The sequence below is a fragment of the Ischnura elegans genome, chromosome 7 (genome assembly GCF_921293095.1).
Source record: "Ischnura elegans chromosome 7, ioIscEleg1.1, whole genome shotgun sequence".
Taxonomy (NCBI): domain Eukaryota; kingdom Metazoa; phylum Arthropoda; class Insecta; order Odonata; family Coenagrionidae; genus Ischnura; species Ischnura elegans.
In genome coordinates, this window is record NC_060252.1 from 115,244,581 (window position 1) to 115,271,181 (window position 26,601).

A 26,601-nucleotide genomic window follows, 5' to 3' on the forward strand; every position below is an offset into this window, starting at 1 on the left:
CGCCCCTCGCTGACCCTCGCTCCAAGGTCGTCCTCTCGGCTGTTCGGGCACCTGACGCCGTCTCCACTGCTGCAGGGCGTTGCCGTCGACTCCCCGCCGACTCCCAGCTAATCACCTACGTCAAATCGGGAGACGTTTGCGTGAACATTTTGATCGTAGGGGGGGGGGGGTAGAAGCTTAAGCTATCTCCTGCCCCCCCCGAAATATATCCCTTAGTGGCGGCTACCCTCGATGCATCCGCTGAGTAGAGCGCTGGACCTGGGGCGGCGCCGATCTCCAGAAGCTCCATTTTCCGAAATTCACACATTACATAATTTTTGCCAGTAACGAACGTGAATTCAGTACCTCGAAAACGAATTACATGGCTGATTTAATGGAATGTATTGTTTAGCGAATTGACTACGAAACATTAGTATAAGCAACATGGAAGCATTCCAAGCTGCTCCGAAGCAAAGGGTCTAGATGGCTAGGAGGCGAATGCTCCGATCGACTGTGTAATGTGGAGCGAATGCAGATTGTGCGGGAATTCCATCGCCGAGACGATCCGGATGATATTGCGTCAACCTTCCATCACGTAAGCAGTATATTATTTATGTATTCCAGCAAAGTATTGGTGCCAAAATTAAAACATTTTCTCGGTAAGGTTGCTCTGTGTTTGTGTGTGGATAAAGTTGTTAATTATAGAATCTTGGGATATAGAAATACCCTTAGCCATTAGGTACATATTTTTTCGAAAAATTGGAGAGGAGATGTTTGGAGATATTAAAGTTAATTCATTCAAAATACAGTCAATTTTCTTTGATTTGGAAATTCTTATATGCAGTCTATATTGTCCACAATTAAATCTCTATTTTCTTTCCAACGAAGTATATATGGATGCTCCATCTATAATAAAATATGAGTTGTAGACGTTTAAATGCATCGCACGAATAAAATTTCACTATTTTTTCTTAATTGTGCTATGCTGTAGATTTATGGTTGATCTCTGTAAATCTTTTTTTATACTTTGACTGTCGTTATTGCGCTGATGGATCATCTTCCTTTTCTTTTATTTCGTTAACATTTAATTATAGCAAATGATACATTTCAGCTTCATGGAAAAGAGAATAACATCATAAGCAAGTTTTAAAAACAGATATCTTAGCTAGGATTTCCAATCTCCAAGAAAATGGAAAAATATGCTTGCCTGAATTTTTTCTGTTTTCTTTATTCCGAGCACTGACATGAGAAAATATTCACGCACTGCATTTGTGCCTTGGATTCAAGTTGATGAATCGTCTTTCATATTTCGAGGTCCTCGAATGAGGATTTGTCTAGTTCTTTTGCGACCTATGGATTATACTTCTTCCATGAATAGTAGGTGTGCTTACTGGGATAGACGGCATGTCTTAATGTTGCAATATAGTTTAAATTATGATGACTAAAACAATCAGTAAAGATAAATTAGAATCAATGAAGGACAGTATTCACAAATGAATAAACTTTTTTGGTCTCTTTCCTTCACTAATTCGCTATTGATTGCCAAAATATTCATTTTGTCTTCCTTTTCTTCGAATTCTTCCCACATTTCTGATTTCCGTGGTCCAGATATTACGAAATTGATGGGAAGGACTCCACCTGACGTGGCCTCCGTTTACTTTTTCCTTCGGCCTTGACAAACTGCGTCTGGAGGAAAACGATTGCATTGCAGCGCTCTATTAATTATTGCTCCAACTAATTCGCAGAACGGTCGAGGAGCGGACATGTTGGTTAAAACGCCAACACCAGTTAGTTGTTTGAATGCTGTCATTGCTTACAGTGGCGCGGCGAGGGGTGGGGGGTATGGCGGATTAAACCCCCCCCCAGGGCTCAGAGAAATTTTAAAGTTTAATCTATTTTACTTAATTGGATTGATATTATGAATAGAATAGTATGAGGATTAATAAAATATCCCTCAGAAAGCCGTAAAACTCACCATTTTGAACCATTTATCTTAAAATTCCGCAATTAATTGATCTCGCACCTGCCGCTTATCCTGGTGGGTATTCCATACCCCCACACACCCCGGTATAAGTCGCACCTGAACACCCCCCTCTCCCAGCCTTAATTCCTAGCTGCGCCCCTGATTGCTTAGACTCATTTTGTCCAGACATAACTTCGGTAAAACTCGCCGTTGGGCCACAATGACGTACAATGGAGGCCACACCTTCACTGCCATGACGTAAACAGGCTGTCGCGTGTCTTCGGTGGTAAATTGATAGTCAGTGACTGCAAGAAGACTCGTCAGGGGAACGGCTGGATGAGTTTGCGCTCTATCCGTTTACCTATACGGCAATACTAAAAAGATTAGGAGCGCGTCGTAATAGGTGGAAAGGGTAATTTCCACCTAACGTTTATAAATGTTCTTTCTTGTTGGGGGAAAAATGAGTTATTCTGCCTATTCACCCGGAAAGATATATATTTTCTATAAATAAGCAGAACCACAAAAAAAACATTCAAAAATTTCTCTTTTTTATCATGCCTTTGAGCTATTCATTGCTGGAGATGTAGTAGTGGCAGTGGTCGTCGAATAATTCTGAAAATGAGAATTATCCGTTTCTTAAGAACTATCCCTTTTCTTGTGCACTTGGAGAGGCATAAAAGTTGAGACGAGAGGAAAGAATACACGGTGGATTGGCCGCGCAATGAAAGAGCGTGGAAAATAGCGCAAGGAAAAATTGATGGGATAGTCCACGAAGGAAGGTGAAGGGAGGAGCAGTGGGGACAGATCGAGAAAGATGCGCTCATGGCATGCAAGGGGACAAATGCAATGCGACACTGAGGATCAATGACCAGTTAATCGCTGACGCCACGCATCAACTGCCACCGTTTAGTTGAGCTGCAAGAGCAGCCAAATGATTCTCCCATGACGGAGGAGGAGGAGGTCATGAGGGGTGATTACCTCGCCTTGGGGCGCCGTGTCGCTGCCCAGTTGTGCTGCTATGCTCCCCTCCAGTTCGGCCATGGAGAATCGCCGGGAGCCGCGGCCTCTGCTCCCGCCAACACCAACGCCATCCTCGGTGCCAGACGAGTGCGGTACGCCCTGCGGAAGAAGAAGGCAGACGCTATCAGTGAGTGACGTGAGCCCTCGCCACACTTGTGTCGTTTCAATTGCATAGCTGATGCAGGGCGGCCGAACTCATGAGACCAAGTTTCAACCGACGGAGAGAAAGAATGCAGGTCAGCTGCCACTCACCAATGCTAGGTAAACGGGGAAGGGGAGGATTTCCGCTCGACATCTTTCGTTGCTTCAACGACATTTCAATTTATTCCTTGTTAAAACAAAGAAGTGCCGTTGTAACAACGAAACACCCGGCCACCGTTCTGGAATACTTTCAAAGTGACGGCATTTCATGGTATGGTATGGAATGTCAAGAAAAACGTTAATTATATTTTAAGGCATCATGATGGTACTTCCTCAACTTTTGAAGCATAGGTACATATATCTATGATAGTTGAGCATACTATTATTTACACGCCATCCGAATGAAGCTCCATGACTTGAAAACGGCAGTAAGTGTTGCTAGTTCAAAGAAAAGGCAGTAACTTTGTCTGAATCCGAATTGGTCCTCACACAAGTTCTCCTCAGCTCTTCGTTCTATTCTTCTATTGATGATTCTTGGCAGTATCTTTGACGCGTGTGTTGCCATGCTTCTGGTCCTAAAATCTTCACAGCTCTCCGCTGTTTTCCACTAGGAAATTGGGACAAAGATGTTCCTGTCGAAGTCGTTTGGTGTCTCTCCTGCTGAATAAATTTTTCACTTATGATTTTTTGCGTCTGGTTCAACTTCTTTTCTCGTGAATTTTCAATTAGCTCTGCTGGAATATCGTCAACGCCAGACACTTTATTCACCCGCAGGTCTCTTACTGCCGCATCAAATTCTGATCTTCAAATTGGGGCTCCCATGTCATCTTCATCCACTTACCCTTTGTATTTGATAGCTTTCGTTCTTAGCCTGCTTACTTCGTATAACTTTTCCAGATATTCTTTCCATCTGCTGACTTTGTCTTCGTTCACAATCATCAGTTCTCCGTTTTTGTCTCTAAGGGTATTACATCTTAAGACCTTTTCCTTGCAGTGGCCCTTCACTATCCTACAAGCGGCCTCTACTATTCCCTGCGCAAGATCATTTTATGTCTCTTTACAGATATTATTCATCCACGCGTCTCTGGCCTTCCTCGCTTTACGACATAACTCGGTCCTTATTCTCTTGAAACTAATCTGCCCTTCCCCTCTTTCGGTACTCTTCCTCTTTCTTCTTTCTTCAGTGAGATCTTATTCTTCCTGCGTGATCAGTGTTTTTTTTCATGAAGTGGACTTTCCTTTTACCAATTATTATTATTATATTATTATAATTTCTTAAGCTGCAGACCACTTCTAAAGTTTTTCCAACTCTCTTCCCCTGATTTTTTTGTCACACCCTCCCCTATTCTTTCTTCACAGCTTTTTTAAGACTCAAACGATGCTTACTGCTCAGCCTCCTTCAATTTCTCAACCTTCCACATCTTTTTAATAGCTTTATTCATTATTTTAATTTTGGGTGGCATTTATCATGACTCAGCTATAGTCACTGTCTATATCTGCCACTGGTTAGCTTTTGCAATTCACCTGGTTTTCGATTATTTTTTTCACTAGAATGTAGTCGATTTGGTATTTTCTAACGTCTCCTGGCATCTCCCACGTGTATTTTATTCGCATGGAATTATTGAATGATGTGTTGGTAACCTCCAGTCTATTTTCAGCGCCGAATTCAAGTAGCCTTTCTCCTCTTTCGTTTCGGTTTCCTAATTCATATTTTCCAGTTTTTATTCCGCCTTGTCCATCGCCGACGACGACATTCCACTCACTTTAAATAATACGTTTTTCTCATCTTAACTCTTTGACTACTTCCGTTATATCTTGGTAGATATCTTGTACGTCTTCATCTTCGTAATAATATGAATGCAAGTTAACGAGCTCCACTGAAGTAGTTACGGGTTTAGTTTCTATATTATCCTCACCATAATTATCCTTTCATTAAACTGCACGTAGCTTTTTACTCGCATCCCAGCGGTATTTCTAAGCATAATCTCTACTCCAGTATTACCATTTATTGACCCTATGTGTATAATTCTGTAGCTTCCACTCCATAAGCCTCCTTATTGCGGCCCATTCATTTACCTTATGCGGCGAGGTTCATTCTTCGCATCTCTACCTTCAAGTTTTCTATCCTACCGCTGGTACGGAACGATCTAACGTTCCATGGTCTACGAAGATATCGTATTGCCCACAATTTTAATAGCAGAATGCTAAACGTTTTTCAATTGTTATGCAATCATCATCAGGCACTGACTGAAGCTAACAAAAAATACCAATTCCGACGAATATATATATATCTTCAAAAATAGTAATGGGAGGGGGGGAGGGGATAAAAGATCAGGAGGAAGAATATGGTGGGGGATTGGGGGGGGGGGGGCGATCGAAATGGGAGGAGGGGGTTTTAAGGGGGAGGTACAGAAACAAATTGAGATATTACATCGCACATGTAAAAAAAAAAACAAAAAAACTCCGGACTTGCGTCATGTCTCAAGGTAAAAGGTAAGAAAGTGGGGTTACATCAGTTAGCGGATTACATCGAAGATAGGGGAGTAACAAATAAACTCATTTTCGTTCAGCAAGTCAAATTTCATTGAGAAGAGTAAGTACGACTCCTCGGGATAATAATGTGGTGGTTTCCCCTTGCCTTCCACATAGCAGTACTGCAGCCGTTAAAGTAAATGTTTCCATGCCTTCAGTGAAATTAGTGTCGCTGTACTGACCACCGTGGTCTCCACCTTCATTCATCTTAAGAGGAGCTGCTGCCCTCTCCCGTGGGTGATGTGAGGCACAATTGTTGGCGGCTTCCTATCGCCAAGCCACGGCATCTTCACAGGCTTAATGTATCATTTAGATGGCCCCGACGGACGTACTCGGTGGTTTAAAGCTCAGCCGCATGCTAACTTAATTAGCCTCCCATATTGCGGAAAACTATTGGCTGGTAGCATCATACATGCATATTTCTTTTGAGATTTGTCATCGTTTGTAGGATTTGTTGTTGAGCATTCATTTTTTCCTTAAATTTACTTGTTTTATTTTGAAGTTTATCTGTGCTCAATCGATTTTCATCATCTTTGGATACAAATATTCGTTAATTGACTTACTTTGAAGCAGGAGAATCGTGAAATTGGAGAAGTGAGTGATTGGTGTGACGTTACCTGCTCCAAACTCCCTTGCCATCGTGCCCGCGCCTGTCCTCTTCAAAACGATATTTGCCGGAACGAGTTGAAGTTTTCGTCGCGACTAGGCGTGAGTGAGGCAGCCGTTGAAATAAATGACTATCGAGAGCAATGGCACCCGCCAATTCGGATTCAAAGACCATCGGAAGGCACTCCCGGTACCATCTCCACTTTCCACGAGGTATTTTGCCATGAACACTCTAAAGAGCACTGCGAGGAACAGATTCGTAGCCTTTTTACTGAAGTTTTTAGGGATAAACAGCGAAGAAAAGATATCTTTCCCAAATCACGTCTCAAGCAACTGGAGTTGAGTGATTCCTGAGGGCCAGGGGAAGTGGTCTAATTAAGGGAAAAGGCTGAAAATGTAGATTCGAATGAAAATCGATTTGATTAAGATCCAGATGAAAGTAATAAAAATAAGAAATACGTATTCCTAACGTTCTAAGACTGCTATTCGTGCGAATTCCAAATATTTTTTCATTTAAAGTATTGAATGCTTTAATTTTTTGCATTGAATCCAGGTAGGTTGTGCCCATCATTATGAGTGCGAAAAAGCGTTGCCTTAAAAGTATTGCTTATCGACTTACATTGAGCTGGAGAGCATGGGAATTCATTACTGTCCACGCTTGAGAGAAATGTCATGCCGATCGGAGTGATTTCGTAAAGCATAGTTTTCTAATTCGGGATAGTGCATGGTGGTAAATTTTTATTCTTACTACAATTTATGCAAAATTTGCGTTACTATTTTTACTTAATTCTGGAAAACTAAAAATAGGTTGTGAAGGGAATAAATTTCATTAACTTTCGCAGAAATCTACTTTAGCCTGAACAAAAGAGTAGATATTGTGGCGGTAAACAGTGTTTATTGTGAATACTTCCACCCAAAACCTTCTAGTAATTCATTACGTACCGATATTGTAGTAAACTAGCAGCAGGCCAGCCGGCATTGCTCGGGGAGGGTATCACCCATACAATTGGGAATCCATGGTCACACAGCAGGGTTTTTAGATTAAGGTATGATGCATCGATTACTTTCCGTACAGCGCGCATTAGATGAGCTTCACACCATTGATCGTAATGAACGCACGTAGAGCAAAAATGTGGTTTGAACGCATAGCCGAGTGGAAAATCTAGAGGAATAATAGTTAAGTGTAGAATCCTTAGGAGTTTCCATTTGAGCGTGTCAAGAGGTGTGCATACCCGGCAGGATGTTCTACCACAGGAGTTGTTAAGACGTGACGTGACGACTTTCAAAAGTTTTAGGACAGAGTTTGTGGCGCCACTTCTACTTCTCGAGAAAATTTAGTTTCCCTCACTCTTTTTGTTTTCTTTGGTTATTCACCGAAAGTATCTCGTTTGCGCGTGAAGATATATGCATTCATATGAGGGAGAAATTACTTGCAAATTGATCTTTCTGTCTCGATTTATGCCGGATGTAATGATTTCGTGTGCACTTACTGCGTTCTTGCCCCGGTTTTCTCTGTTGCTTTCTATTTTGCGTGTTATAAAACATCCCATTAAAGCAGATGCTGTGGCCTAGTGGAATAAACATGTGGTGGGTGGTTAGCCGTTGTGATGCTTGAGATCGTGAGATCGAGTCCCCGACGTGGAGAACAATGCTCATTTTTTTCAGGTCGTTCACCTGTTTTGTATTTATTTATGTATTTCAAGTAATTTTAAATTCGCAGCAACATCTTTATAATCTTATTTAATGATAATAAGTCATATAAATGTTAGGAATTGGGTAGATTTAGGCGTATAATTTCTATGAATGGCTAGTACATTTTTTGGTTAGGGATTTGCAAAATAGGGTCACTGTAACCCGGCTGTAAAGGGCGCATAAAAACCCAGCGTCTGTGTTAACATAATTGCATAAGACTGGCGACAATGGATAATTCCAATTAATAATTATTGTAAATTTATCAATTGATTGCGATTGCTGTTGGTACTTAAGATTTTCTCTACATGCTGTCGGAGCACAGAGGTTTAGCCGGTGGTAAAGATTGGTTAATAACCTGGTCTCGGCGTTAATGCACTCATGAAAGACCGGCGGGAAAGAGTCACTATTTTCCTTTCATCTTTAACCATACTATGTTTTAGGTAACTTAAAAATAAAAATAAAGCTTAACCTATTATTTTATTTAGCTCTAAATGTAACTCCTGTAAATGAAGTTCAACGAGTAATAATATAACAGAAAATATGATAATCTAATTAGATAATATAAAATATTCAATTTTCCTATGTCTTCTGTCATTCACAGAAGATATATCCAATGTGCCCTAATACACTTATAAATCACCTTGTGTCATACTTGAGAAAACAGTGGACACATTTCTTGGCTATTTACGACTTGAAAGAATTTATTTCATACCGCGTATTCCTCATCCTCCAAAATTATATTCTTCCTTATTTGGAATCGTTGTAATTTAGAACAAATAATACACTGCCAAACTTTTTCTCATCAGCGAAAATGGTGAAGTCCCAAAAAGCCTATTCACCAACCACATTGTTCCCGCTGAATAACAGCCACGAATATTTTTGTCGGCCTTTTAGGAATGGTTTGAGGGCAGGTTTGTAGAGTTGTTTACTAAGATTCATCACCCGCCTTCTAACTGCTCCGTAGCTGCATCCTAATTGCGCCTCCCAGGATAAGGCAACTACTCTAACGACACAAATGATTATCCTCGATCAAATGGCGAATCCTGATGTGCTCGAAATTGCGGTTAGCTCGAGGTCTGCCGCTCCTTCTCCTCTCTATCAGCGACTATTCACCTTCCTTGAAACGCCTAACCAAGTAATAAGCAGTATTCCGGGACAAATTAACCGGCCCAGCTATTAAGGCAACTGTTTTCCATCATGCTTATTATCTGTTTGCGTGAGGCTGGAGTCAACATCATGCTCGTCTGCTCTTCCATGCCTCAGAAGTTCAAGACTGGTTCTGAATTATCGATGTTTTTTGTGAAGCACATGTTTTCCTTTAGTTCGCTATTCCATTGTTCATGGTTCCTCGGTCCTTTTCCCATGATTACCACAAAACAAGTGAACGAGTAAAAGATTGATTCATTTTATTTTTCGTTTATTTTTTTCTGGAACTAAGTGTTTTTGTTTGCCAACCCTAGGGCAAGAAGAATTTTAACCCATTTATGATGCTCGTGTGAGTCTATTTTTATACGGGAGTGAGTGTACCTATATATATACGCACGATAAAGTCAAAAATGATGTGAGTAGCACAATATAAATGTTCACTAGCTAGTTAATATCATTAAAACAGAAACACAAGCACATTAAAAGAATAAACACTCGCACGGGAAAATTTGCATACGAGCTTTCAAAGCAACAACTTCACTCTCAACAGGAAAGTGCAACCTCCATTTGAGTGTCGTCTTTCATCTTGAGAGTGAAATGGTTGCCTTTAAAAAATGGTTTCCCGTGTGTATGTTTATTATTTTAATGATATTGACTAGCTATTGAACTTTTATTTTGTGCTACTCGCATCATTTTTGACTTTATCGTGCGTACAAATAGGTACGCACACATACACATCCGTTTTTAAATAGACTCACACGAGCACAATAAATAAGTTAAAATTCCTCTTGCCCTGAAGTCCTTGTTGAGCAAGTTGAAGCCTGATGCTGATTTGTCTTACCGTGAAATATATCGCTTTCTTTCGATGATTTGTGTGTTTCCGATGCACATAGTAAAGGTCCAATTAATGAAGAGCTATGCTTATGTCGGCAGTGCGGAAGTGAGGTGATGTAAATCCGTTCAATTATATTTGCCGAGGGAAACAGCGAAAAGGCGGAAGTTTTTGTTGAAGCAGTAGTGTGCCCGTCGTGTTTTACGCGTAAAAACGAGATCTCTTGGCGCGTGATATAACGACGCGGAATTAATCAGCATAAGCATCGAAAACAGACTTTCCATGTCGACGTGCAAATAAAGCCTCATTCCCTTTTCGTTCGACCTTATTATTCCCTCTAGACTCCCTTTCTAATCTTGCTTGTGAATTTGTAATGTATGTAGAATGAAACCGCTATGATGGTAATTATTTAGGCCTATGTTCATTACTTCATGAAATATTAGCATTTTAATTCAGAAAAGTGGGTAAAAGGAGTCAAAGTATTTTAATAAGGTATATATTTACAGTATTGAAAATCCTTTGTAAAAATATCTCAACTGTCTTAAAGACACTGTTCAGGGAGTGAGTATTCTTTGAGAATGCCACTGTCCTGAAGTCCGCAGAGGTTTATTGAAAAGCACGCTTTCTTTCCTTCGAAGTGTCTAGTCAAATCTATTTCGCTCGCATTCCGTCACCAAAGGGTAAAACGGAGTACAGCTCTTTGTAGTGTCATATTGAATGACCGAATTTACTTTATCATCTGTCGTTAGTTTGAAGATGATAAATTTTCTGCCTCGTTTATTTCCTGATACATGCCATACCCGTAATTCTTATACAAAACCACCACTTTTACCTTAAATTGCTATCATACACGAATGTTGGATAAAAGCAAAAAAAAATTTCCGCAATAATACCTTCTTTTCACTATTTGACGAATGTATTACAAAATATTCAATGTAAGTCTTTCTTGGAGACTGCGCTGCCTTTATTTTCCCCCTTCAGTTTGATTTTACTCCCCCTGCTTTGATTATGACTGTCTGTATAAATGAATATCAACTTATATGTGTGGACGTTATATCCTTTATCTTTTATATCATTTTGGTTATCATGATGCTCGTAGGGTGGTAATCATAATATTTGATTGAAAATGAAGGTATGAAAGCAGTGGAAGCCAAATTTGTATTCAAATCAGGTTCTCTCTATGGAATGGTATATCACCTAATAATTTAGTATTTTATTCTTGATACTCTAGTGGAATTTGAAGTAATGTTTTAACATTTTTCCGCTTTCAACACCATTCAAATCATGAAATCTCATTCCTTTTGACATCCCCAGTGTTTCCTTTGGCTTATAATGAACACTTTTAAGAACTCACAGCATGATATCATGAAATAATTTACGTCGCATACATTTAGAAAGAAATGGGTTGTAAACGCTCTCTAAAACAAAGTTCCTTACAATGGGATAAAAAATAAAAATGATCTACGTTGACCTCGCACAACTGTTAATGTTAATACCAAACTCTCGTGAACGTGACTCTCCAGTGCATGAGTGTGTCGTGGCTGCGAATGGGACCGAAATGTCCGCTCCACTCGGACCACCGTTTCCTGCTTCTCCATGTCAGACGAGTGAAAAGGGAAAATCCCGCTCGCCTCTTTTCTCCCAAAAGCGAGCAACTGTCACTTCCTTCCTTGTTTCACAAATATCCTCATTTCCCAAGCGTCGCAAATTTCATTGACTCTACTTACCTACTGGTTGTAGCGCCAGCATTTATGATTTGTGTCGCACATTCTGATGCAAGCATCTTCTATTCGCCTTACACGCACACGCCGAGAATAAAAATTCGATAGCGTAGCAGTTCGGCGTGCGCCGGCTTCCACACCGATAGTCTCTGTGGATCGAATATGCCATAATCGATAAAAAATGGAGCTCTAACGATCTAATATTGTAAAACTAGGAATTTTTATTGAATTGGCTCCCTAGTAATGGGTGAATTTTGTGAAATAAACCAATCAATCATTTTCGGGAGATTCGACACCACGGAGCCAACGCGTCTGTCCACCTGCCTACGTTCTGTTTTTTATCTTAACGTTTGGATTGAGATGTTTGTTATTTCCAGTTACAGCCAAAGCGGCAATGGTGTTCTCATAAAAAAAATTGGACTTAAAAGTGTAATATCTTCATAATACAACAAGAAAAGTCTAATTTTGGTGGTCCATAGAGTACTGCACTTAGATGGGCATAAACTTTAGTCAATATTCATGTAAGTCATTCCATTCGCTTCTTGGTCGGACCTCCGTAAAATAAGCCGACTCGTTGTTAGTGGGCCGCAAAGAAATTCATGAAAAATGTGTTTCTGTTCACAACTGTATAGTCATTAAAGTTGAAAATAATTTTTACGGAGCAAGAAATATTTTCTCTCCCTTCCTTCAACTTGACTCTAATTGAACAATAACAGTGCTCATTTTAAAGGTCTATTCATACACTATGAATAATTGAGGAACTTCATGAATTTTTTTTATTTCACAGGTGGACAGAAATTATTTTCTGAATACAACAAAGAAAACCGCATGTATATCTGAGTTTTTCTTCGCGAGATATTCCATAATAAATATAACGAATTTTGAAGCCAAAAACTCCCTTGCCCCTAAGCCACTGCCGACGAAGCCTCGGTGACGTCAAAGGTGCCTAAACATCACACGAAGCTATTGTTGTGATTGTTTGTAATAGTTGCCAGCAGTTGTGACAGCTTTATTTGTGAGACGTTTGGTTATTTTCTATTGAAAGCAAAATATCTGACGATAGAGGCTCGGAAGCCCTCATATTATGTATTATTTATAATATTAATATCTGAGTAAGGGCATAAAATATAAAAATGGAGCAGTTAAACCAAAAATTTTATAATACCTAAATAACATCGTAGTAGGAGTCTGAGCCACGGCCGTTGGAAGGGGATACGTTAATTGTAAGTTGATGTTATCGACGGCTTACCATTCATTTAAGTATGCAGTTAGAACAATTTTGATGTTTACTAATGTCTGCTATGCTTTTGTATACAATACCTTCATCCATTAATACGTAGGGTACCGGAGAATTCGTCGTTTAGGACTGCCTGTGCTTGTATTATGAGGTGAATTCCAGTCAATGCAACTTTTGCTCGCTGATTGGAGACATATAGGAACATCTTTTGTGCCAAAATAGTGTTATTTTCAACGTGACAAATCCCGTTTAGCTACAACTAATAATCACAGGTCGCAGTGGTTGTAATGCACAAAGTTTGACAAGGCTGAAAAATATCGGCCAAGAGTTATCAGTGTTCCATCGTGATTGAATTGTAAGAAGTGCTTTTGCGCTATCGTTAAATGTCTAACAGTAGTGTAAAAATCGTCAGCGGCGTGTTCACCTCCGTTGTTCACCGTAGATATGACATTTCACGATCAAGCCATTAAAATCAAAACTGTGTGTGAAGTTTGTTATTCTATTATTTCAATGAATAGTAGTGAGAAAAGTCACTTGTGTCACTTGCATGGGCTAATTTAAAGCTTTAAATCAGCGAATAAATAGTTGTTTTCATCATAACGAGTTCTGTTATTGTAAGTCGGTCGTGATGAATATAAGAATGGTAGTGTCCTCCATTTTTTGATAATTGTATTTGCCTATTTCCCACTGTATTTTTATGGTATATGCTAGTATATTGTTTATGGATTTACCCACATTATTGAAATAGGTTGTGGCTTGTGTGTGTGTGTGTTGGCAACGGAACCGATTTGTGATCTCACATGTGGATTGTGGGCGGACTGTTTTGTACCGTACGTACCGTAGGACGGATAGGACTACCTTCTCTGCTAATACGGTTTTGCCAAATTCAACAGCACAGCTCGTAAGCTTACGATCGTTATCCTCCAGTATTACAAGTTTCTTTTACATCTCGATTTGCCGCCGACGTATAGCAATAATTTGTCATAACAATTTCCATGAGGGTCGTGGCATCAATTTTTGTTGTCCTAAAAAAAGGCTGGTGTCCTAGCACCCCATGTCACACGCCTGTTAGGCGACTTGCGGGGTATTATGTAGATGTAGATGCATTTCAGGTGTACTATTCGAACGAGCGGCAACGTTATCATCCATTTTTCTGGTAACTAAAACATACGAAGTGAAACGCTTGTACTTCATCATCCCGATGTTGCATTATTAATAACCCAAGTAATAATCGTTGCACAATAGCAATAGGAAAACTTGCCCAAGAAAAGCAGAACAAAATAAAGTGACGATGAGCGGCTAAACACTCCCTCAAAACAATGTTTAAAGCATGCGCTCAGCGTATTTCCCAACTCTCTACGGTTGTTTAGGCACCTATGACGTCACGCCTGGCCTCGGCAACGCTCGGATGTCTTCGCGCAGTGGTCGGCTCAGAGAAATTTTTCTCGATTTTCAAAGTCAATTTTTTTATTTCTTTTGATGATGAATGGAGAAACTGAAGGTATTTTTGCGAACTAATGTATCCATTTGACTTCAAAACAGTTTTTAGAGCAATCGACGACCCATGCAAGTTCCCCATTAATAGTCATTTTAAACGTGAGATCCACCTTTTTTTCCGTTCTTTCACGGCGAACACATGGATTCAAGTATTTACCAAAAATGTTCCTTACCACCAACCATACCTCGCATTGTATTCCAAATAAATTATACTTCTAAAAACGGGTCTCTTTAGTTATTATTTTAGATATTTACTTTAGTTATTATTTTATTGTCTAGTTATTATTAAGTTACGTCTTTGTTCATCTCCCTCTTTTGACATTGCTCATAATTTATGAGTTATTTGTGGAAACCAGTTTTAAACATGTGATTTTTTCCAAAAGTTTCAGCTTAATATAGCGAGAAAGATCTGATTTTGGTGGACAAGATCCGCGAATATTTTATTCATTTTTCATGAACATTAATCCATTCGCTTCTTGGTCGAATAGTGAACAACTGATAAGGTATCGATTAATCAAAATATCTTGACACTGCGTTTTCTATGCAAAACTTGCTTCTTTATCGATTTCCGTATTTTTTTAGTAAACATTTCTTACCGCGAGAGGGGGTGGGATCGGCCTCTAACTTAGGCTCGCATCATGTTCATGGTGGGAACGCGCAGTGCGGGCAGCGGTGGCGCTGCTGCATTCAGCGGCTGCTGCCAGAGTGTCTTTCGGATCGCCTATCGCTCTCTCCCCCCCCCCTCCGCCAAAGGAAGCCTTTCACATTTCGTGGTGGTGCTACACTTGAGTTTGAGCTGGCTGATTTGTTTCCTGCCTCCGTACATAGTCTACTTACCTACTGGTTGTAGCGCTTTTGTCCTGCTTTTGGTGTAAAATTATTTTGATGACTTCAATTTACGTATTTTCACTCAATGCGATGAACCACCTAAACATTTCGCGTGCGTTCTTCGCGTAGGCGTGTGAGTTCCATGAAGCACCTCCAAGCCATTGTAACTGAGATTTCCTTTGCTTCAGCGTGCCCTCTGATACGAATGGCCCCAAACCAACGACTGAACCCAGCGCACCAATGAGGGAACGAAATTAAAATTATTCGGCTCAATACAGTATTTGATAGCACTAACTTTCCCAAGGTGCTATAGACATGGCAAAATGCTCCATTTGAAGACAATTTAGAAGTCTGAAAGTCTAAAATTATCGAAGATGTGCTATACTCTGTATATTTGCGGGTATGCAGATACACGAGAGTAATTTACGCCTCCAATATTATCAGGAACACAATGAAATAAAAATTTGTAACACCCTTCATTTATTCAATGATAATAATGCTTTTGATGTAAGCAATTAGGCGGGTATTCGGTGAAAACATAGTGAGGAAGATGTTGCATTGTGTGGAGAGATTGAGGGAGCGGTTGCGTCTCACTGTTTTTTTAATATTAATGGCGATGGGAAAATGCGATTCGGTGGCACGTGTTGGTGGACATGGCCAGAGGAAGAAGGGGGGGGGGGGGGATCTAGACGAATTGGCATTTGGGGGGGGGGGGTGGGGAGCACACGTGTATTGCTTCTCGCTGCTACCCTCTCGATGCGTAAGTTTCCAAGCAAGAACAGTGCGCGGGGGAGGCCGCACCGTGTCATTAAACGGTGGCCCTGAGAGATATATCAGTTGATTAATCTTAATATACCAGAGTATTACATTTTATATTTAATGTTATTTTTACTACTACTACTACTACTACAATTGATGACTGAACTTTTCTGTCATTTCTTTTAACATCATTTGTGTCACCCTTCTTATTTGGACGTGCGATTATTTTCATTGTGTTTTAATTTTCAAATTCGGTCAAGATGTTTTGTTTCACGGACTAATCTTTCGATTGTTGTTCAAAAAGTGTGGATAATTGTGGATTTTGTGTCAATGACACAATTCGCTCCCTTTCTGAAGATCGATGCTCTTATTATGCATTCGATTGACGATGGCTCGTGCGTCCGCACTGATTTCCTCCATGGCCTGCGTGGCTCCGATGGCTGAGAGGAATCGACCGTGCTATTCTCCCTTTTCTCGCCTGGAAATCAATTCGATCCGATGACTCCGCAAAGCAGTCCCTTCGCCCTTCGTTCTCGCCTGGGCTATTTACACATTTCCCTCTAAGGTGCTTGAACACTAATCACCACCATGCCTCCTGCGCACTTCATGGCTACACATGCAATGTTAAAATAGGATGACACGTAAGAATTGATTTATCATGAAACCCTCTAGAGTACAAGATTATGGCAAAAATGCACATTCATAGATCACGGGCTAAATCCATCCTGAAATCCCATTGATGAAGTGCTCCGAATGAAATCCTTGACGCATTAATCCATTACTTATTAAACCTTGTCGGCGTTTTAGCCCACAGTTCAGATGCAAGACCGACGTGATTTGAACCCAGTTTCTTGGCATGGAAAGCCACAAGTGTGATTGACACTGCAGCATCCATTTTCCACGCTGCGGCCATGGTTATTGTCCATCAAATTAAAATAAAAACTATATTTTAGTCGTGATAAAGGCGAGTCGCAATAAAGCTATAGTTAAAAACTTTGGCTATTTGCTGAAAAGATCAGTTGAATAACAAAAATACGATTTTTAACAAACACTTTTATTTTATTATCGCTGAAATTCAGTCATTGCGCTTGTTGCTTGATTAGAGATAAAGGGCAAAGAAAACATGAGTTCATCTCAATGTGCAAATATTCTCTCACTTCGAGGTCAACCGCTGTACAATTGCAACGCACGATCTGCTTTTGATTTAAGAGCAGGAAAAGGATCGGAACACTCCTGAGGACCAAAAATGTATGTTCTTAAGATAAAGTGTGTTACTAAGTATTTGGGACTATTTCAACCTGAATCTATTTTGAGACTGATTGGAATACCGCTATACTTTTGAAATACGCCATCAATAATTTTGAGTGAAATACTATTCGGAGAAGTCCAACGCAACCATATAAATTATTAATAGTGGCTGAAATAAAATTCGGCTTTGAGCAGAATGTGCACATAAAATATTGTTGCGTTCTTAGTTTGTGTCAAGATCGGAATATATTTTTAAAAGAGTCCTTATTAAAGATCTCAGCAATTTTTATGAAGTGTTACATAAAATATGTACATTGTATAAGACTACTGTATTATATAGGCGATGATGGTAGCAATTCAATGATATAAAATGCAAAATGCATACATATGAACATTGGGTATGCTATTTGACCTTTCTTACTGCTGTTTGTATTCTTGTTGCATGATTTTTTTCCCTTAACTAGCTTACTTTAACTTATTTTTTCCGTGTTAAAGATGAAGAATGGATATGGTCGGATCTTACCGATTTCAGTGCATTTTTGACGCTGGTTGCTTGAATAATGCTGTTGCAAGACACACGGATAATGTGTCCTACAAAGACGAATATCGCGTAATAAGCAAATCATCTCGTCGCGGAAATTGTTCAGATGCTTTTGCAATTCGCCGTTGCCGCTGGAATAACTTACTCCGGTGTGCTACCGAGGAATTTGTGCAAGAGCAACCGCGCGTCCTGGAGGAAGAAATCACGTCCCTCTCGCTGCGTTGCAATTGGAAGAATTCACGAGGAGAAAGGTACGCAGCCGGAATATGAGGTCAGGCGACCAGGGCACAGGGCGCCCCATATTCGACGGTCGGGTTTCACGGAAATGATTGAATGGTGAATCTCGCAGGGCGGTCTTTCATTTAGCCCTGGGGTCGTGAGCGGAAAATTGCGCTTGTGCCCTGGGAATGCCTTCGCGAAGAGTCGTAGGAAGTGGCTCCGTTGGAAGCCTCTGTCAAAGTGGCGTGTAAAGGCCGCTGCAGGTGTAGTCAGTGCTTGTCAAGTAGCATTGACTCTGCGAACGGGCTTGTCTCTCAAGTCAAGTTCATTTTGACAGCGCCAATGCTCCGTTCTGAAATATGACTGAGATGAAAATGACACTCCCCGATTCATCACTCACGCTTGATCCGCTTTTTCAGTGACGTATTTCCGGGGTTAAAGTATCGCTTTCTTTCAAATTTCTGGGTAGTTGTAAAGAAAAACCCATGTAAAGATTTACCTTTATCTCAAATGTGAGATTTTTAACTAATTTTCTCAGAAGTAAAATTTTCACATGCTTGGTTCAGATGAAAGTTGTCAAGTTAATGAAGTAGGTGTGATTAATGAAGAGATGATTAGCCATTGGCGGAACGGATGTGCTAATGAAAACGAGTACCCTAAAAAATTTCGGGCGTATAATATAGCGATGATAGTTCAAGTAGTAGAACACCTTGCGAAAATTCGGGTGGCCCGGGTTCGAATCCCGGTCAAGAAAAATGCTTGTTCCTCTGAAGTTTTATGCAATTAATAGGCAAATGAAAAATATTACAGGCTGAATGAGGGGGTCGCCTTCGCATTTATGCAATGATTTCATGGCATCACGATTTAATGTCAGTTTGTTGTTAGAGGGACTGTAACACCTTATAGGAGAGCGGTTTTTGTTCACCTCCGATCGCTCAGCAAAAACGCCAGACAGGCGAAAGGTGGGCACTGCGCAGGTAGGGCAACTGCGCGTCCTCCGCACCTCTCCCTCAAGTCATTTCTGACCGCAAGTTGTTAGTTTAAGGTTAGTAACAATCTCATTAACTACACTGCCAAATGTGCACTGCGGAGGGATAGCCATAAAACTCGACGAATAGCTTCAGCGTCGGCATGTGCTGACCTTAATGACGATAAAAGAAAATTTTTAATGCACTATGGCTAGAGGGTGAAAGTGTGAAACAGTCTTTCCATGCCCATTAAAAAAAATGCTGCTGAAGATATGCTGACTTCTGGAAGTGCTCTGATCCAAGACAGCGACCGTAATCTCAGCGGTGATGCTGACTAACTGCTCCTTGAGCAATTTCAACGAGATATTTTCGATCACCCGCCGTGCAATTTCGACATAGTGCCGTGTAACTTCCATCTTAACGCTGAAATGAATATGTGGCTAGATTGCAAGCATTTTCAAAGGGGCGATGAGCAAAGTCAGGACAAGGGCAAAAATCATTGGAAGTCATTGGCGGCAACATTCCGTGAAGAAGGTACATATAGTAAAGCACAGGTACGACCAATTCCTCAATGGCCGAGGCGATTATGTCCAAAGGACACCGCAAAGTGTGCTCAACACTTAAAAATGAAATAGTTTTTAATCAATCACTTCGTCTTCTGTTCATGAAGCATCGGAGGTTGAAAAAACAGCACTCGTAGTTATAATAAACAATTAGACCTTGAAGACTTCAGTGTAGGAGTCTATGAAAAATTCTGATTATAAAATGAAATTTTCAGAAAATATCACATACATTATATTTTGGAATATTCATGGAAATGAAGATTTCTTCTCTTTTCAGTGGAATCTTCTGAAGCAATTGGAATCACTGTTTGAAAATGAATTTTGTTGGATTTGAAAAGGTGAAACTAGGCCACAATTTTCGTCTCCAATTATTAAAACCTTTCTTAAGAATGTACACGTGTTTATCCAGTACAAATCGATCTGAATTATAAAATAGTCATCTTGAAAGATATTGCAAAAGTCAAGGCCGATCCAGGGCTAAATCTTTACGAATCCACGTCTTCGGCGAAGTTCCAAAATTCCGGAGCAAAATTTTCTAATTCTAGGATGGCTATATCTCTTCCTTGAACAATTTACAATGCTTATTTCCCCCCGATATTGTCTTATGTTAGTGGTTCACTTTAACAAGAAAATTTATATTAAATATGTACACTACCATTTGGAGCGAAAGAGGGTTTTCATTATGCTTTATTATGTGAGTGCATTTTTCTGGAAATCCCTCCGTTATTTTACGGTCCTGATTCTAATTTCGATTTCTATTCCTATCGCACGCTTCTTTTTTGCTCGAATTAAATACTGAACGAAGTTCTGTTATGGGTGTTTAGGTACTGAACGTGTTCGTGTCGGTATTAATTAGCGGCAGCCCGACGTGAAGTCTGCGGACCATGGAATTAGGTATTCATGGAAGTGGGTGTGTGCTGGCGTGGAGAGTGAGGCCGAGATCGAAATGTACGAGATTGTTGCTATGGCGACGAGAAAACAATTCGGTGCCGGAGCACAAAATGGCGGCAGTGATTTCTTGAGACGCTTTCAAACTTTCCTTATGGTGTAGGTTATTTTTTATTTTTTCTCGGATTTTTTATTTCTACCTCTTAAAATATGCTGCGGTGTGCAGAATGGATATCCTAAAAATTTCAGCTCAATTGTTTAACATTTAGAGGTCGCTCAAAGAGCATAAATGCAATGACATTCAATTTTCCCGATTTTGTTAAATAACTTCATTTTCAGGGATAACGCACAATTTTACAGCCCTTTATGGTCGAGATGCGCGCCATTTTTACGTACGCTGAACAGTTTTCCAGGATTGCAATGCTTTTCCGTGAACTACAGCCGCGCGTAACACCCGGTGAGCAGCATTGAAGCTGCTCCCCTTACGCTTTCCCTATCGAGAGTCGGCGGAAGGAGTTACTTAAAAACTTGCATTGTTTTACATTGTAATAAATTCAGGAGACTGTTTCGTTGCGATTTAGCAGAATAGATGGAACCATTAGGAATAATGTTTAGAGACGACTATGTGTATGTTTTATTACCCAAATTTGCATGTTTCACACCTCCTTTAATTCCATCGCGGTCGTATTTCGAATTGCGTAGAGTAAATTTTCTGAGTCGAAACGCGATTGATAAAAAAACAATGCCGTTTATCGCGCAAAAGTCTAGCGAAGTATTTCTAATCGGCGTCCTAGGAACTATAGCCGCTTGTTTCGCGAAAAATAAGCTGCCTTTGATGTTCTATCTCCACCACTTAACCCTGAAAAATATAGCGTGCGCAAATACGGGACTAAAGGTGAGGTCCGTGGTCGCAATCCGAACTATTATGTCGAGAATTAAAATTATTCAAGAAATACGTGGAATATGAAAAATAGAGGCTCTGTGTAGTGAGCTGTTAAAATTCAAGATAAATTTTTGACTGTGACTTACGCGACAGCTAAAGAATGATATGGAATTGAAGGAAAAATAGGATCAGTGTTTTGATATTCCCGCGGTAAATGCTATAGAAGTTATTCAAAATGATGTGGATAAAGTGTTCTTGAAAATACAGAGGCGACCAGTAGTGTAAGTACTTACTTCAAAAGAAACTAAGCTAGCACTTAGAGAGAGAGAGTTTTCAAAATTTTTTTCTTTTTGAAAGACTTCTTTACAATTAGTAGTTTTAAGTTTCTGCTAGCACCAACAAAACTAATCACATGAACGAATGCGCATAATATGAAATGTATTGTAACTGGCAAGTTGGGGTGGAATTGGTTTGCCGGGACAGCTATAACGCGCCTTTGGCTTGCCAAATGATGAGATTCTTAATGTGTTGCACTTATAGAGAGAGAAAGAAAGAGAGGAGACAGAGAAGTCGGCGCGTCGAGTGGAGAAGAAGAGAAGATATGGCGAGTATCGCAGCAAGTCTGAGTGAAAGAGTAAACAGGAAACTAAGAAGGTCTTGTAAAACTAAATCTCTATCGATTTCCTTTTCATGCGATGGCGTTTTTGTTAATGATACACTATTCTTTTAAGAGATGACAATATTTTAATCTTAAGCAGTGAGGATGTTTCTGAAACGGATTCTTTTAATGATACGCCAACGTAGTCGTCAATCAAAAGATATATTGGTAAGAAAATCCTCATTACACTCCAAATTACACTGACCTTTGAACCCTTGAGCATTAGGGCGAGAGGAGCGGCAAAGGTTCTTGATGGTACTATGTTGAAGTAACAGGGGTTGCTGGCTACTAAAGGAAATAATTACTCATTCGTTGAAAATTGCAGAATCTACAACTCACAGGAACTGCCATTGGGCACTAGCACCATTGGCATCGTTGGGCCACTGCTGAGATTGTTCATGACTGCGTTAAGGAGAGGAGATCGGCGAACATAATTGAAGCATTTTCAATTGATCCGACAAGCGTAAATAGAGGTGACTAACTGTTTTCATATCTTGGATGCTAAGTGAGCTTTTGAATTTTTCCCGCTAACTTTGTTAATTAATCTGAAACGAGAAGATTGCTTTTATGAAAAGAATCGTATTATGTCAGATATTTTCTTGATAATTTTATATTTGTTTTAGTGTTTTTTCATTTCTGAGAAACCATTTGAAAATGAAATGAAATAAATGCTCATGCCTTACGAATACGTATGAATTAAAGTTTTGGCCTATAAATTGCTTTAAATGATAAGAATGCTGGTGTGCAGTTTCTTACTAATAACATAAATCAAAAGCGTTTCGACCCTAAAAATGCACAGAAGATAAATTCTGCGATGAAGAAAAACACTAAACGTGTAGTTTAGTGTTTATACTATTCATAAAATGATCTCCAAAATGGAATATTTCGCCGATGATGGATCGCAATGATTTCAAACCTTTGAGTTTCGTTCCCAATCAACCCACGAGAGGGCGTAGCGGAGAGGGGAGAGATCGAAGAAGAAGCAAAGAGAGAGGGAAGCCGGAAGAGAGGTATGCAAATAAATGCAAATGTGGATAAAAGAGAAAAAATACGAATTACTTAAACGAATCCTACACGAAGGTATAGCGTCCATATTATTTATCTTGATGCTTTTTGCGTCTAGATAAACATTTTGTTGACTCGACGAGTTGAACCTGGGTGACTCCATTAATATTATTTTCTCATACATCGCTCCTGTCGTTTATTGTCGTATTGAATGAAGACATCGCCGAGGATTGTGAGTGATGTAAGTTTCAGTGGTGCCATGCTTTGAGGCTGATGGCATGTACTCCGAATGGGAAGTGATTCAGACCAAATGCTTCAAATCCAGAGCTTTAGGAAAACACAAGAAAACTCAAATTTTGAAATGGCCAAGGAAGAGGAACAGGCACTCCTGCCCTGAATTTGTGACATTCAGTAACCTCCGGCTTAGACTAAGGTGAGCTCAACCGTCACCCGTCCCATCCAAACTTGGTGTTAAGGCGTGAATTGAAAACATTAGTGGAGAGGCATGTGTACCTTTATGTCGCAACCATAAACTTAATCTTTTTCGGCTCGTGCTGAAAGAGTCAAATAAAATTGAGGGACGACGAAGCAACGAAGTCTTGTGTACAGTTGCAATGCGTGTGAGAAACGCGGGCCATTGCAGAGAGGAGAAAACTACGAATTGAGAACTATAAAGAGCGTGGTAAGTTCGAGAGAAGTCACATCAACAAAAATACATTTAAAATTCATCACTTTTGCAGTGTAATTGCAATAAAAAGTAAATCAAAAAGTGTAGAGAATTTTTTTTTTACTTTCGAAAGCGATTTTTTATTTATTTAAAGCGTTTTTCATTTGCACCTGAGACGCCAATTTGCATCGAAAATTTTATCAAAACATGAAAGCGGAAAAATACAATAACAATGTAAAAACTAACAAATGATATAGCACAGGAGAGAGAAAAGCATTGAATTAGCCGACAGGTATGGCACAAAGCTTATTTGGTGAAATGCTTGCATGACAAGTAAATGTATCTATGGATGGAGGGAGTGAATTTAGAGTCTATAGTCTAGAAGTCCGTTTTAAGTCTAAGGTTCTGCAGGCTAGATAAGGAGGGAGGACAGCATCAGAGGACATGTTGCGTAAATGAGGGCGATGTGTTTACCCTATCAAGTCAATATTCCGTAGGCCATGAAACTAGCGATAGCAATGTCAGCTTCAAATCTGCTAGGTATTCTCTCATTTTCATTGTGATTCTTGTGTAACGAAGCTCATTTTCTGATTTTGTTTACCAAAAAGACATCTCATTCCTTTCATAATAATATATTTCGCTCGTAGACTAGAATTTTCCATATGAGTGTTTCGTATTTTGCTGATTTTCCACTGAAATTCCTAAAAAAGTATAGAAAGTCAATTTTCTTTGAGCAAGGGTTGATCAAAAATAGAAAGAATAACGTATTAATAAATTTAAACAAATATGAGATACATAGGATAACGTTTCTGACATTCTCTGTGGAACTGTTTCATGATGGGTAAATGAAAATATCTTGAGTATACACACTATTGGAATCCGACGTAGTCTTTGGCATGGCATGCAATAATCAGGGTGGGATCTGTTGGATGGCTTACTCTAATGTATTCTAATAATTGGCGTAAGGGTTAAAAAAGTTATGTGTTGCATTGAGGGATGATTGGGGTGGGGGCTGGGGTGTGTTTGTGTGAGGAAGATTAAGAATTATATTTTGACCTCCGTCTCGACTCTTAACTTTTCCATGCCTTCGACTCCACCAACTTCTTGCTGGTTCACAAATGAGAGGACGACTTCGTTGACTTCCACTGATTTATTTTCTTGGCAGGACATTTTTCGATCCATGGAGGTCCTCTCTGTGCTGGTACTTCCTGGTTCTTGAAAATGACATCTATGGATCGAAACATGTCGAGCCAAGAAAATAAATCAGTGGAAGTCAACGGAGTCGTCTTCTCATTTGTGAATGTCCACATAATGAGGCCTGATGCCTTTTGGACGTTTTTGCTGGTTAATTATTTAACACTCACCGTTTTACTCATTCTCCGCCTGTGGGAGTAATATGTATGGGTACACGGATGTAATGAGGGTAAGACTCACTAGCTACTGTGCACTGCAACATCAGTTATGCGACAAGGTCTGCTTGCCATAATTTCAAGATAAAATCAAATGGCAAACGATATTATTCCATTTTTAAGATTTCAGAGGTTTAGAAATAAATCTACAGAACAAAAATGGAAATTTGTTAAAAGAACCTTTACCTATTGTGTTCCACGCTCATGCACCTATATCTAAGTCATAAATGTCAGTGATAAAGATTTTTTTCTAAAAAACACTATTTAAATGTAATGAATATAATTTTCAACCCTCTTTGGAGTAAATGCAAAATATAAATCTTATCTTACGCTTTTTGGAAAAATGAAGGTACTCAAACCAAATCTGTAAATTTAAATATAACTAAGTAAGTAAAATTGTTAGATTACAATATAACATAAGGCTAGGCTACTAAAAATTATCCTTGATAAAAGGATGCTAGCTTGAAGGGAGACCAGAGAAAGTTCGCCGTGGGCTTAGTCCTTCAGAAGTGCCACAACAGATCAGCGGCGACGTCCAATGAAGATTAATTAACATGCAAATAGATAAGCGTAAATAGGCTTTTTGCGTCGTACAACTGAAGGTAATACAATTGTACTGCAAGTATCATGCTCATCTGTGGTGATAGTACTCACCCTGGTAGTTGCGTGTGCGGCCGCTAGGAGGCAGCAGAGTGCGATGGCCGTTGCCAGCAGAGCAGGGACCCCTCGCCCCCCCCCACTCCCCGTCATCCTTCCCCTCCTTCTCCTTCAGCCCCCCTCTGCAAAAACAAACGACATACGCTGAGTCCATCAATCTGGCCTTGTTCTTTCATTTCGTGCAAATTGTTCCAATGCACTCCATGCAACAGAATGGTCAGAGGGAAGCCCTCCCTCCATCTTGGGTGGGACATTGAAGTGAAGTGCACGAGGAAACCATTGATTCCGGGGATACTTGGTGGAATACTAAGTGATAGTACGAGAGTGGCACTAACAAAAGAAAACACAAATTACTGCTCAACAAATGTTTTTGTAAAAATAAAAAAGTTAATGGGACATTACTACGTGTTTTTCTTTTTTCTGCCATGAGTGTGAGAAAACACTAAACTTAGGATGTTTTTCTCATCTCCGATTATTCCGATTGGACCGTGATAAACAAATGACTGGCCTACTTTAGGGACACACTTCAATGAGCGCATCGGAATTTGTCAGTTCCAATGCCGTGGTCTCCATCCATGTTCCGGTATGGCTTCTACTCGCAGAGCGATCGAAGCCACTCTAAACTTCTACTGATCTCGCACAGCAATCGTCGTTTCATTAATTCGGTGACTTTGGATTGCAGCGAACAAGCCGTAGCCTCCTCAACCCCGAATTACTTTCACTTTGTGGCGGCTACCCGCGGTACACATTATGAGGAGAGCCACTGTGGCAATCCATTTTCCGATATATATTAGTAGTTACAATTCCAATCGTCTACCAATAAACAACTTTGGTTTTCACTTCCATCGCTATGCAAACAAAATATACACCTAACGACATACAATGTACGGCTAGCCGATGCGTTCGAATCGACGATGAAACGCCAGTGTGGGCGACTGTATA

At 39.9% G+C, this 26,601-nt stretch overlaps 1 long non-coding RNA gene across 1 annotated transcript; it reads right to left on the reverse strand.

The window, feature by feature from the left end:
• Position 1: 1 nt before the first annotated feature.
• On the reverse strand, positions 2-25,741 carry LOC124162238. The gene is made up of 3 exons (XR_006865515.1): positions 25,657-25,741; positions 2,921-3,061; positions 2-115 (listed from the first exon to the last, which is right to left on the reverse strand). It is a non-coding gene; the product is annotated as an uncharacterized LOC124162238 (long non-coding RNA).
• Between the last annotated feature and the right edge of the window lie 860 nt (positions 25,742-26,601).